Source organism: Ursus arctos, unplaced genomic scaffold (genome assembly GCF_023065955.2).
Source record: "Ursus arctos isolate Adak ecotype North America unplaced genomic scaffold, UrsArc2.0 scaffold_7, whole genome shotgun sequence".
Classification (NCBI taxonomy): Eukaryota; Metazoa; Chordata; class Mammalia; order Carnivora; family Ursidae; genus Ursus; species Ursus arctos.
This window is the reverse complement of record NW_026623089.1, coordinates 37,124,767-37,139,381: the sequence shown is the minus strand read 5'-3', so window position 1 is coordinate 37,139,381 and position 14,615 is coordinate 37,124,767. Positions and strand designations below refer to the sequence as shown.

The 14,615-nt window shown below is 42.2% G+C and overlaps 2 long non-coding RNA genes across 3 annotated transcripts in view; one reads left to right on the top strand and one right to left on the bottom strand.

Moving 5' to 3' along the window:
* The window catches only part of LOC130543005 (uncharacterized), a 56,870-nt gene that overhangs the window by 7,048 nt on the left and 35,207 nt on the right, over nt 1-14,615 (bottom strand). The gene's annotated exons all lie outside the window — the stretch shown is intronic.
* Nucleotides 10,499-14,615, top strand: part of LOC125282756 (uncharacterized) — a 6,471-nt gene continuing 2,354 nt past the window's right edge. Inside the window, exons 1-2 of the long non-coding RNA XR_007189986.2 lie at nt 10,499-13,112; nt 13,375-13,539. This is a non-coding gene — a long non-coding RNA (uncharacterized LOC125282756). The remainder of the gene's footprint in view (nt 13,113-13,374; nt 13,540-14,615) is intronic.

Here is a 14,615-nt window from a genome sequence, read left to right as displayed (position 1 = left end):
CCACTCCCCAGGGAAAGACAGCAGTTAGGAGCTCAGACTTGGCCTTTCCATCCCCAGACCACATACAGTCAGTCACATGGTCTAGTGGATTTCACCTCTGTCTGCCACTTTTCTCCATCTTCTCCACACCCCTCCCCATTCAGGCCCCACTACCTCTGTCCTGGTATCTGAAGAGCCTCTCACTCATGTCCCAGCCACAGGTTGGCCCCGCCCATCCGTTCTTCACACTGCCACCAGCACCATCTTTCTAAATGCACCAAATGCAAACCGGACGGATCGCATAATCCCCCACCACATTAGAGTCCTGTAGGACTCCATTTTGATGAAGTTCAGTTGAGGTCAGGAAAGGGGCCACCCCTGCAAGTGGGGCGGGAATGACCGTGAGGGGCAGGAGGGAGTCCTGTGCAGACCTGGACATGTTTTATATTATGATCCAGGGGACGGTTACCCGGGTGGATAAAGAGGTCGCCGTTCGTCAAGCATGAACTGAACATTTGACACTTTACTCCATATGAATGGTATGTCCAAAAATAAAAACAGGAAATTTATAAATCTATACGATCTATTGAAAAGGGAAAAAATTTAAAAACCTATCAGGGCTTTTAAATCTCTTTTAGAATGAAACCAAAGATTTCGACCTAGCCTATGCTTATGATGTCCACTTATCTCGGCTGGTCTGGCACAGCCTTGGCTTATGCCTAAAGTCCTGGTATAATTATTAGCATGTCCCAATTTGTATGACCAATTATATGGCCATGTCCCTTCTGCCTCTGGGCTTCACCCTTGCTGTTCCCCTTCACGCAGTTAACAACTCATTCCTCAGATCCCAGCTCAAACATTCACTTTCTCTGAAAAGTTCTTAGTTAGCTCCAAATCAGTCTGAGGATGGTCCCTCTGTTGACTACACCAAGAGTGACCCAAGTCAGTTGGCAAATTAGCATGGCAATATTACCATCCTAACAGTTTCGACTTTTATTTAGATGTATTCGTCGTCTTCTAGTACAAGATCCGGAGGTATAAACCTCTCATTTTTTAGGTGAGGTACCGGGATTCGAAGATATTAAATAGCTCCCCCAAGGTCACCGGGTCAATTATTGCCAGAACCAGGACCAGAACCCATGAGAACCCTGATTCAGGGTCCAGATTCCATAAGTTACTGCCGTGATTAGACTTTCTGGTGGAGCTTGGGGTATGGCTCAGAATATATTTCCAATTCCTTGGGACTAGCACAACAATTCAGAAAGCGTACAAGATTTAATTTAATGTCTTTGATTCCATCAACGATCCTGGAAGTTTACCCTTTCAAAAAAACCCTTGAGTGAATAAAACGCTTAGCTGAAGCTTTAGGCACAAGGCCTTCCCCCCTGGGGTATAGTCTAGAAGTTAAAAGGTCTATTTTTTACTAAGTGTGCATTCAACCAGTCCCAGTCCATCAACACCAGTGGCCAGACTGCCCATACACTGGCATCCTGCGTGGGTACAGACCACTAGAACGAGCTCAGGCCAGGAAGCTGGGGCTCGGCTCACACTGTCCGGACCAGTCCCAGCTCCATTCCTCCCAAATGTTTGTGACCTTGGGGAAGTCATCTAACCTCTTTAGACCTGAGTTTCTCATCTGAAAATCTGGTAAATATTTGCGCCTACTCCCTAAGATTGTTTAAATGACTGAATAAAATAATCTGTTCAAAATGCTTAACATGTAGTAAGTCCCAGCTCTTCCTCTTCTTCCCTCCCTCCCCCTCCTTCTTCCCCTCCTCCCCTTCTTCCTTCTTTTATCCTTCGCCTTCTCTTTTCTTCCTCTTCCTCTCCTTCTTCTTAATGATAGTCTAAATAATAAAATCACATCTTTTTAGGATGAAGATCCTTTTCTAGTGGCCGTAGGAAAGCCACAATGTGTGAGTCACAAAGTGCTGGGCATAGGAGATGAGGTCATTTTTATATTATGGCATCCATTTGAACTTTCTTACTGCTTGAGATGTTCTTAGGCCAGGCTTCAGTTTTTTACATCCTTTCTAAAAGATGGGTACTAGAACTAAAACATCTAGGTGTGTTTGTCCAGAGCAGAAAAGACAACCCTATCGTCCACCTGCCCAGGAGCCATGCTAGTCTTCCTGTTGAGTAGCCTCTACTAGGATGCTTTGGAGTCGCAAGATCATTGGTTGATTCATACTAAGCCTTTCGAAAACCTATTTAATAATATGAATTATTCCAAAATCCCAAATAGAGGGCAAGGCTGCAGGGCTCAGGTTATGCTAGCAAACCTACGTTCTGACACGGGGAAGTTCAAAAGCAGTTCCTCTTGCAAATATTTGACTGATTTGGGCTGTTACCGTAAATCTTGCTTTGTTTATCTGGAGATCACATAACCTTCCAAGTTTACTTCTAACTGGCAGCTGCAGGCCCTGGCAGCCACACAGCTGGGCAGATGCTAGAAATCTGAGCTGAGTTGTAGCAGCTGGAATGTCCAAGTAGGTTCCCCAGAGCCAAGGTCTGGGAGAGAAGTAGGCAAATGACTCTGGGGACTCCATCCTTCTCTGCCCAGTCTCTGGTGAGTAACCCCATCATTGCCCGCTGTGACTGGACTGCAGTCCATGAAGGTCATGTCAACACATGAAGGTCATGTCATTGACCACCTGCAGGACAGCAGGCCCCAGAGCTCTCGTGCTGGCAAGTGGGTGGAGTTTTTGAGGTAGTGTCATCATTGAGACGACATGTTGCAATCTTGCTGCCAGAAATCAATAGATCTGGGTTTCTGACCTATATTATTTTCCTTCTCTTTTTAAAGATATTCCTTTAACATTTTTTTTTTTTTTTTTTTTTTGCAAAGCAAGTCTACTAGCAATACATTTCCACAGTTTTTGTCTGAAAGTCTTTATTTCTCCTTCATTCGGGGGGGATAATTTTGTAGGGTACAGAATTCTAGGTTGGTGAGGGTTTTTTTCCTCAACACTTCAAATAATTCACATCCCTCTCTTTTTGCTTGCATGGTTTCCGACAAGAAGTCAGAGATAATGTTATCTTTGTCTGTCTGTAATAAAGTGATTTTTCCTCTGGCTTCCTTCAGGAGTTTGTCTTTGTCTTTGACTGTCCATAGTTTGAAAATGATATGTTTAGGTATAGGGTTTTTTGAGGTTTTTCTCTTCTTTTCTTTTTTTGGAAGGGTGGGTTTGTGTTTTTGCTGTTATTGTTGTTGTTTTAGCATTTATCCTGTATGGCGTTCTATGAAATTCTTGGATCTGTGGTTTGGTATCTAATGTTAATTTGGGGAAATCTTTTTTATTATTATTTCAAATATTTCCTTTGTTTCTTTCTCTTTCTTCTCCTTCTCATATTTCCATTAAGCACATATTATACCTTTTGTAGATGTCCCACAACCTTTGAATATTTCATTCTGGTTTTGATTTTTTTTAGACTTTATTCTCTCTCTCTTTTTTTCGGTCTTTGAGGATGCTACTCTATATCCTCCAGCACAGAGATTCTTTCCCCAGTCATGTCCAGTCTACTAATAAATCCATCAAAAACATTCTTAGTGTCTGTTATAGCATTTTTGATCTCTAGGTTTTCTTTTTGATTCTTTCTTAGGATTTCCACCTCTCTGCTTACATTGGCCATCTGTTCTTGCATGCTATCTACTTTATCCACTAAAGCCCTTAGAAAATACTAATCATGGTTGTTTTCAATTCCCACTCTGATGATTCCAACATCACTGTCATGTTTGGTTCTAGTGTCAGGGGAGGGGACGCATCCTATAGTCCCATGATTAGGTGTCTGCCTTTTAGGGAGCCTATGCCTCTGGCCTGTGAACTTCACAAGTGTTTCTCCATGTTTTTACCCACTCAGGTGGGACAAGATACCTAGAGTGGGCTGGAGTTAGGTATTTCTCTTCCCCAGGTCAGTTCAGTTTGATAATACCTCAGCAGATCATGTCCTGGTTAATTGTTTCCCCTGAGGTCAGGCCTTGTGAAGAACAGCATGTGCTGGTTCCTTTTCCTCTTCTCCTGCTAGAACCATGAGGGGATTTTTCTCTGATATTTATGGTGGGCACCTGGTCAAGTTCCTGGCGGCAAATCTCATAATATTGTGGAAGCCCCATTATGACTGGGTCCCCCTAGAATTTTTAACTCTCGGACTTGTCTGCTATGAGCCTCTAGAAATTCAGCTACTGTTCTGATTTTCCTACCCCACCACTGGTTCCCAAGGCAGTTTCCTCTCGTAAGTTTTTGGTAAGCTGTGACTCCCTGTATTTGCCTGTCTTTCCAATCATAGAAGCTGTGGTTGGCCCTGTGTCCTCCCCTCTCTCATAGATCCAAGAAGAGCTGCTGAATTTTCAGTCTATTCAGCAATTTTTTCCTCTATCTATTATTGATTTCAACAAATACCTTGAGGGGGAAACCACCAAGTGTTGGGCTGATTTTATGTGGCTCACTCGTCTCACGAATTTCTGCCACTTAATTCCTAGCTATGTTGGTATCTCTTCAATGCCTTCAAAAGATGTTTATTTTACATTATATCTGGATTTTTACATTTTTCTTGGCAGAAGTGTAAGTCTACTTCAAGCTACTCTATTTTGGTCGGACTCAGAAATCCCTCTAATTTTCATTTTATGAGAGACAGACTAACATACCTCAACAACTCTAGAATTAGAAAGATCTGTGATTCATTTCTGGCTCTGCCACTTACTAATTTTGAGAACTTGAACCTGTTTACTTAACCTCTTAGTGATCAAATTTACAGAGTCCTACGACTGTTGGAGCTAACGTTTTAATGGAGGGGAAAAAGTCATAAGAATAAATAAATTAATACCTTACAAAATCTGATCAATGCTGTGAGGAGATGACAATTATGCATCATTGACATACAAGTAGTATTTAATGATGTGGGAATAGACAGCATCCGTTATGAAAACAGGTTAAAGAAGAGAAGAAATTCCAACATGCGGTCCTCAAAAATGACACCGACATGGTAGAATTAGGAAGAGAAAGAGAGTTGCAAATAGGTCGTAGGTGAAAAATTGCAGCTATGGGGTATTGCGGAAGCCGGCAACAGAGAATCTCAATAGAACGAAGAGGTAGACAGCCTGTCAAATACTGCTATGATATAAAGTAAGACGAGGGCACAATGTTACTTATTGAATTTGACACTGTGACAACTTCAGGAAACTTCAACAAGAGCAGAGATTTTTGTAGACAAAACCAGATAGAGAGGAGTGGAAGAATGAATTAGTGGTTAAAAAAAAAAGGGGAGATGGCCCATTAAGACAACTTTTGCAAGAAGTTCAGCCTTGAAGAGAGGCAGGAAGGGGAGGTGTGCTTACAAAATCTCAGCGGAGTGTTTCTCAAGACCGCCCCCCTCCATCTCGCAAACTGTAGAGATCCACAAACTCGGGGCTGGTTTTTTCTTTTCTTCAGCTTTTCCCATGAGCCCTTTCTTTGGTTGTCCATTCATACGGCTTTTCTCTCTCTCCTTTCCTTTTTATTGATGGTACAACTAATATTATCTGGCTCAACCTTTCCAGTTTTTAATGAAAGTGGAGTTCTTTTTCATTTTTTTAAAGCAATATTTCAGACTATGGTTACTTTAGATAAATGAGTTGATAGTCAATATCTTCTATTTATTTACACTTTTCAAAACAATACAATAATCTGTCCTAAAACAATGTAGTCAAATTGCAGAGTTTCTATAGCAGATTCAAAAGATAGATTGCAGGCAAAGCAGCATGGTTGACTAGAAAATCTATAGGATTCTAAGCCAGAAAAATCCTGAGTTCAGGTCCAGCTCTGTGTCATCTGGGGCAATTTGTTAATCTTAATTTTATAGATTTTATATAGGGAAGGATTTATATGGTTTATCCATATAGAGATTACATATAAACCATAAATTTATATATATAAATTATTTAAATCTGTAATTTTAAAAATATCTTTAATTCATTTAATCTTCAATTATATATTCATCTATATGTATATATTATTTAATCTTTAATTATATATTCATCTTTGCATATAGCTAGATACCTACATCTACACAGCTGTTCTTAGTGATCTATTGAGAATCCTTGATTAGATCTTCACATACTGGCCATACAATAAATTGTTTCTTTTTTCTTTTCTCCTCGCTGCCATCTCTTTAACCAGCAATACAGCTTTTAAAAAGATGTACCCTTCTTTCCTCCTTTTCCAAGTTTCTCTTGTTCCTAACAGCTGCCTGTTCCTATTGGCACCTCTTCTTGCTTATCTGCGAGGCATCGTTCAATTCAATGAATCAATGAAAAAAAATTTATTTTGCATCTCCCTGGGTCACACACCAGGCTTTTTTTGACACTCATCTTTCATTTCATTGGCTGTTTACTCAGACTGCTACTTCTTTATCGTTGCTGTTAAAATTATGTTAATAACCACTTTATAAAACCAGTCTTCCTTCCTCACACACTTAATTCTTACTTCTGTTTCCTGATTCTCAACCAACCTCTGCCAAATCCCTGCATTTTCATACTATCGTCTGCATCCGTTGCTGCTCGGTCTGCATTTTTTAGATTTAAAATATTCTGCCTTCTTTCAAGTTCTGTCTTCCAGGCTGGCTACATAATTCGTGAGGCCCAGAGCAAAATGAAAATAAGGTTCTCTTGCTCAAAAAACAGGAAAAAGAGTGGACTTACAAATGTAAAACTATAAAGGTTTTCCTGTAATAGCATTTTGTTGTGCATAAAATGTACTGAGACAATGTGATATTAGTTAATCCCAGTATATACACATAAAAAGAACAAGGATGCCTCCACGCTGTCCCAAGGCGGCGCCACTGCTGTTTCTGCTGCCGCCACCACTGCCGCGGCTGCCAATCTGGACCCAGATCCCAGAAATGACCATCCCTTCAGGGTCCTGAAGCCCCTGAGACTGCTGGATGGCCTGACCCGAGATGCACCCGCCGCTGCCTGGCGCACCCCCACGTCCCATCCGAGTTCGCTTCCAAAACATGAACCCAAGGATGGAGTTGTTAAGAATTTCCAGATGTCCACAGCGGAACAATAAACCAAGTGTGGGCACTTCTGACAAGGCGACTCCAGGTGACTGCCCCTGTTGTAGGTGCATAGAACCGGCCAGCCCCTCCCCCCGCCCCGTCTGTGCCCCTGCTGCGGCTCCGTGGGTGCTGGGAGAATCTCGCTGCCGCACACCTACGACGGACCCGCGCTGGGCTGGACAAGCGTACCTTTCTGTCTTCCTGATTTTCAAATCAGTTAAGAGAGGCTCAGCGCCCGTGTTTTCAAGGTTCACATGCCAGCATAGGCTCTCTTTAGCAATGCGAGCTTTGAGTTTGTAAGATTTGTTTCCTCTACCTCAGTTTACATATATAAAAGGAAGATTTATTTGGTTGTCAAAGAAAGTGAGAGGTCATGAGTGAGACAGTCTCTACCCTCGAGGACCTCCTGATTTCTCATTTAAATCCACACCTGTACAGGTGCTTCTTTCTTTCCAGCTGTCAAACGGGAAGCTTCACAGAGAAGTCATCTTGATTTGAATCCAGATGGATGAAAACCAGTTTCCCAAGTGCGCAAGGAGGGGAAAGAACATTTGCAGGCAGCCTGTATGTGTGAGGACAGAAGTGAAAGTTTAGGACATTTGGCAGGAACTGGAATAGGAAATTTGGAGCAGGTGGCAGAGGGACGAGGAAGCGATAGCAGATGGAGTGACTAGGTCACAGGAATTTGAAGCCTCATGAGGAATTTTGGACTGGATCTTGGGAGGTCTTAGAAAGACTTTTAAACAGGTGGATGGTATGGGCAGTTGGTATTGCTGAATATATATATAGGCTATTCATATGCCTTCTTTGGAGAAATGTTTATTCGAGTCCTTATCCCATTTCTTAATCAGGTTATTTGGTTTTTGTGGGTTTTTTCGCTTTATCAGATATATAGTTTGTAAGAATTTTCTTCATGATTTAGTCTTAGTAGCTTGTATGTTTCTAGGGATTTATCCATTTCTTCTACATTGTCCATTTTATTGCCTATATTCATTCATAGCGGTCTTTTATGATCCTTTTTATTGCTGGCATCAGTTACAATGCCTCCTATTTCTTTCTTTCTTTCTTTTTTTAAGATTTCATTTATTTATTTGTGAGAGAGTGAGAGTGAGCAGGGAGGAGGCCAAGAGGGAGGGAGAAGGAAAGGGAGAGAATCCCAAGCAGACTCCATGCCGAGTGTGGAGCCTGATTCAGGACTCGATCCCAAAACCCTGAGATCATTACCTGAGCCAAAACCCCGAGTTGGACACTTAACTGACTGAGTCACCCAGGCATTCCATATAATGCTTCCTATTTCATTTCTGAATTTATTTATTTGAGTATTTTCTGTTTTTTTCTTAGTCTAATTAAGCATTTGTCAATTTTGTTTATCTTTGTAAAAAAAAAAACCAGCTCTTAGTTTTGTTGAGACTTTTTGGTTGCTTTGTCTTAACTTCAGATTACCTTCTGCACACATACCAATTTGTCCAATATCAGCATTGGATTCCTTCTGACCCTGGATACTCTATGCCTCCAAATGTTTCCTTCTCCTCCCTCTTAAAGTAACCAGTACTTTGGAGCTCAAACTTAGGGACAGAGCTGTAGCCTGAACAGGAGGCCCATCAAATCTTCCAAGGCCCACTGGAGTGTTTCTTTCTGAAACATCAACTCTCCCAAGAGAAAGACTACCCATGATAATCGGGCTCCTTCTGGTCCCCCAGCTGGCCTTCCAGTCTACAGGCAGCTCCACCGAGCTGGGGGTTTGTAAGGAAAGTGGTAGAATCTCCGAAGTTCTGTTTGGGCTTCAGTGGCCACTTTCTCACTGCAGATTCCCAGGGTTTGGTGTGTTCTCTGCGGTCCCTGCCTGACTATACGCCAGATCGTCTCCGCGGTGAGTAATCAGCTGAAAGATCTGCTTCTGCTTGAAGTGCAGATTCCTTGGACTAATAATCATGTGCAGCAGCTTCTAGATTCCAGTAAGAAAGGCAGTTGCCTTTCACTCTGCCAGATGGGATGCAGGATTCATTCTGCAAGCATTTACTGAAGGGCGTGAAGAAAGAGGATGTGCTTTGGAATTACACTAACTCAGGACCCACCACTTTTTAATTATGACTCTGGGCAAAACTTTCAGCTTCTTTAAGCCATGGATTTTGTTTTGTTTTGTAATTTGCAAGATGTGAATAATAATACTTTTCTTCTGGCATCATATAAAGGTTAAGTATAATGCATATAGGAATTCCTAGCAGAGAGCCTGGCACATGGATGAGATAAATGGCAGCTGCTGTTTTTTATGCAAAGAAATAAACAAATGATTAACAAGGAATGTTAAGAATCGCATTGTCTAGTCTTCACACTATTTTTTCCTCACACAAGGACACTGAGTCCTCTGATCTCTATACATTCTAATTACTAAAAAAAAATTTTTTTCTGGTTTTCTTCTTATTGTAGATATTGAATTCTTTTTTTTTCCCCCAGTAGGAAGCTCTGACTTGGTAACCTGAATCACGTTGGTTTCTCATTTCAAGCAAAATGGGCAGACCTGCAGAGATCATTTTGGATATTTCCCACTCGTGGAGAATGGGAATGTGATAACTTGGAGTAAGGATGATGGTCCAGTGTCGCAGGGACAGGTGATTTTGACTACAATATGGTGGGCTCTCAATAGATTGGCCTATAATACATGAACTAGAAAGATGAGGATTCAAAAAAACAAGGAGAGCTATTTCACTAAAAAACCATGTGAGGGGTGTCTGGGTGGCTCAGTCAGTTAAGTGGCCGACTCTTGATTTTGGCTCAGGTCATGATCTTGGGGTCCCGGGATGGAGCCTCACGATGGGCTCCATGCTTAGCAGGGAGTCTGCTGGAGATTCTCTCTCTCCCTCTCGCTCTGCCCTTCCACCCTTACTGTGCTTGCACTTGCCTGTACAAGCTCTCTCTCTCTCTCTCAAATAAATAAATAAATATTAAAAAAAAAAACATGAGAATTGGACATTGATGGCAAACCCTCCCTGGGGTCCAACATATTATAGTGTTGCATGAGTAGTGGTCAGAAGTACTCTTGCCAAATGAGATGTTGTTGAGGCATACTGGAACATCAGAAAATGTATGAGAGAATTTGAAATGGAAAATAGGAGTACTCACTGCCCTGTACAGTGAACACTTCCAAGTTATCCCTGCTTTTCACTGCCTTTGAGCTGGTTTACAACTCTGTAAATTGTGGAAAACAGATAATGATGCAAATGATTCTCGTCCATAGAAATACAAACTAATTGCGTTCAATGGAATAGAATTATTGATTGCCCTGGGATATGCTATTTTCGCAACTAAGTTAATTTCAACATCTTTTCTCTGCCTATGCATGCACGATGCTTTGAATTCACCTGTGAACCAATTGAAAGAAAGATCTTACTCATCATGTTATTATTAGGGCAACATTATTATAATAAATTATTATATTACATTATCAATGAGTAAAGTATAACACTTGACAAGTGTTCTTTTTATACCTATATGAGAGATATTGTTATATCCTCTAGAAAAAATAATCTTTTAACAGTCTGGGATATCAACTGAAATGCTCAGTGGACTCACCCGACAGAGGCAGGTTAAACGTGTTGCCGGAGAAGTACATGGCAGGTACGTTATTCCCTATCAGTGGAGCAACGATGAAGAATGTTGCCTGACCATCTGGTCACCTCCCCAAATGGATTAGTGGATAAAGATCTATTCTGGGTTGACAGAGAATCTGGTTTGTTAGTCTTTTGTTTGTCATTATGCCCATTTTGACTCAAGTCGATTAAGAATGGCGTGGTCACCAAGCAGAGGAACCTCTCACTGAGATACAGTAGAACTCAATTGTAACTCTACCAAGGAGGGTCATGGGGTCAGAGGGTCCCAGACAAGCCTGAGAAAGGGTCTGTGAGGCTCCTGCTGAAGGCTGAGATTCAACGATGGATTAGAAGTGGGGAGATGAAGGACGGTGTCCCCGGTAGAGGAAGCAGCATGTGAGAAGAGGAATCAGGGGCTCTGTGTGGTGCCAACTTAGCCATTCTTTTGCCATAACCATGACTGAGCACTGTGCTTGAAGAAATGAAAATCAATAAGGACCATCTGCATGACGATGGCCATGTAAATGTTGTGTCTAACAGAATGCATGGGTTTTAGGGTGAAGGTCTCAATCCCTGGCCCACTGTAAAGAGAATATCTCTATAGATGGACCTGAAATTGGAAGGAGAGGTCTATCTGTCTCCAAATTCACCAAGTTATTCTGTCTTCCATCCTCCAGGATATGCTGGCAAGTGGTTCAAAAGTCAATACACCTGAATATATATATATATATATATATATATTTTTTTTTTTTAACAACATTAGATATTTTCTTTCTCAGAGTACACACCACCACAGTCCTGAGCTCCATGCCCAACATTCCCTAGAGCAGACATTTGGCTAAGATGACTCAGGGAACCCCAAAAGGAGATGTCCACAGCCAGGAGACTGTGACCCTGGGCACCCCTTGGAGTATACCGAGCCATAAGAGGGAAAACCTCTCTTGGTGACATGGGCATGTGCTAATGGCACATGAAAAACTGGAGGGAGTAAAGGAGAAGACTCCAGCCTCTCCTGAGTGGCTACTTTCTTCTCTGGCCACTGTGGACCTCAAACGGCTTTTCATATCCTTTTAGGACACAGACACACACACTAGTGCTGTTCTTTCTCTTCTACTCACTCTCTGTCTCTCTAAGCCATCCATGCTGGTTCTCATGCCTTGTGGAACACTTAAAAGTCTGGGCATTTTCACTTCCCACCTTCTCTGGCTCCCTTCTCCATCTTTCCCACAAGAGAGGGGAAAGCGGGCGCAAACTCATTGTCTTCTTTACACTGATTCTCTTTAGTGATGCATGCCTGCAAGAAAAGCAGAGGGAGGATTCAGACACTTACACGTGTCATTCAGGTCTGAAACCCCTGGTTTGTTTCCTGTTGGGAAAATACAAACATCTAATTACTCCTATTTCATGTTGCCTGATTTTCAAACAGAAAAAACTAGAAGCTGTAAAGGGTATACAAGATTCCCTGTTAAACTACTCCAGTCCCCATGTTACAGATGAAGAGATTAAATTGAGACCAGGGAAGATAAAGGACTCCCCCTTCCTCTCCATTATGGGCTGAATTGTATCCCACTCCCAAAACTTGTATGTTGAAGCCCTAACCCCCAGTACTTCTTAATGCAACCTTATTTGGAGATAGGGTTTTTGCAGGGGTGATTAAGTAAAAATGAGATCATTAGAGTGGGCCCTTATCCAGGATGACTGGTGTCCTCGTAGAAAGGGGAAATTTGGACACAGCAGAGAAGGAAGTCCATGTAAAGACACAGGGAGAAGGCAGCCATCTACAAACCAAGGTAGAAGCCTCAGAAGAAAGCAAACCTGCTGACACCTAAACCTCAGACTTCCAAGCCTCCAGGACCGTGAGAAAGTTCATCTCTGCTGTGGGAGCCACGCGGTCTGTGCCCCTTTGTTACAGCAGCCCTAGCAAACGGATATACCCTTAAATTACACAGCAGGAGGTGGCAAGTAGAGAGGCCCCTGGGCCTGTCCCCGTTCTCTGTTCTGCCCACTGCCCAAGGCTTCTGCCCACTGTCTCATTCTCACCTTAATGGGTTTCTCTTGTCCCCTAGGGGAACACCCAGCACATTTGGGCCCTAAAGGATGAGTATGCAATTATGCAGGTACAGAAAGGGAATGAGAAGATATGTAACAGAAAGGAAACAGCACCAGCAACATTGTGGGGGAAGGGCCAGCTAGGTAGGTGGGAAGAGACCTAAGGAAAAGTCAGGGACATTCCAAGGACCAGGGTGGGAACAGCAGGCAGGACTGAGCCTCGGTGTTTCTGCTTTCCCAGCTAAGGATCTCCCACTTTATCCTTCACAAAATGGGGGCCCCGGAGGATTCTAGACAGGGAGTAATATGGTCAGATTTAGTCTCTGACAATTTGTTCTGGAAACAGAGGGACCTGCATGGTTGGAAAGAGACCAGAAGCGGAAAGCCTGCTCTGCTGGAGAATGATGATGGCATTCTACAGGCCTGGGCACACCCCGGAAACAACAATGAGCTGGGATGACCGTATGTGACTTTCCTACTTCTCTGCTACCCTCAGAGCAGCACGGGAGGGCTTCAAGGCGGGGGAGGTGTGTTCTGTAGCCACTCAGGGCAGGAGGGGGAGCCCAGGCTCAGAGACTATCTTCTAACTGACAGAGCTAAAAAAGGAAAGCATTTTGCAAAGTTTGAAGAACATATGATCTAGCAATTCCAGTCCTGGGTATATATCCAAAGGAAATGAAAACACGATCTTGAAAAGATATCTGAACTCCCATGTTTATTGCAGCATTATTCGCAATAGCCAAAACATAGAAACAACCGAGTGTCTGTCAAAATGGATCAAGAAGATGTGGTATATATACACAATGGGTATTACTCAGCCATGAGAAGGAAGGAAATCCTGCCATTTATGACCACATGGATGGACCTTGAGGGCATTGTGCTAAGTGAGGTAAGTCAGACAGAGAAAGATAAATACTGTATGATCTCACTTATATGTGGAATCTAAAAGAGCTGAACTCAAAAACAGAGACTAGAATGGTGGCTCCTAGGGGCTGGGGGGTGTGGAATTGGACAGATGTTTGGGGTTGCAAACTTGCAACTAGTAAATAATGGAGTCCTGTAGATCTCATGCACGGCGTAGTGATTATAGACAACAGTACTGTCTTAGAAACATCAAAGTTGCTAAGAGACAAGATCTTAATTGTTCTCACCACAAAAATGATGCTTATGGGATGTGATAGTGGTGTTACCTAACACCATAGTGGTAATCATACTGTGCTGTGTAAATATATCAAATCAACACATTGTATACCTTAAACTTACATAATGTTATATGTCAATTATATCTCAATTAAAATGATACGTTTGAAGAGAAGTTGAGATCTCATGCATATGAAAGCCGTCGTGTATGAAAGGCATAGAGGCCCTATAGAAACTATAAGGAAGCAGCAGTTTCCCTGTTGATAAGAGTTCAACAAATAAAATCCACATGTTATTTACATTTGTTTGACCCCGTGAACTGTTAGCTCCTTGTAGCTGAAATATAGGGATAATCTGGTAGTGACATTATTTTATGTGGAGCATGTTCCATGTTCTTAAGCTAAGAGGTGACTATGGGAAAGATCTAGAAGGGGGTATTAAAGTGTTTGGGTAGCTTGGAAGACAATGGAAGAGGCAGCATACAGAAGCTCATGCACAGCAAGATTACAAAAACAGGAGGGCTTTATTACTTTTCAATTACGTGATAACGTTCCTATAAAAGTAATTTATAGACAGACCCCAGGCAAAGCTGCGAAGCTGAGCTTGTGGGTTTTAGAGAAGAACCCATAAGCTCCAGGCGGGAATTGTGTTGAGTTTGTGTTTCATGGTTGAGGTCACTGCTCTCAGATTTCAAAATTGCTAGGCAGTGGGCAGCAACAAAGCCAGTTACAAACCCAATGAATCAGGAGGGAATCTAGAGAATTTCCACATCCCCAAGTTCCAAGCTGTGCAGAAGCAGGTGATTTTCTATGTGTTTTCTGTTCA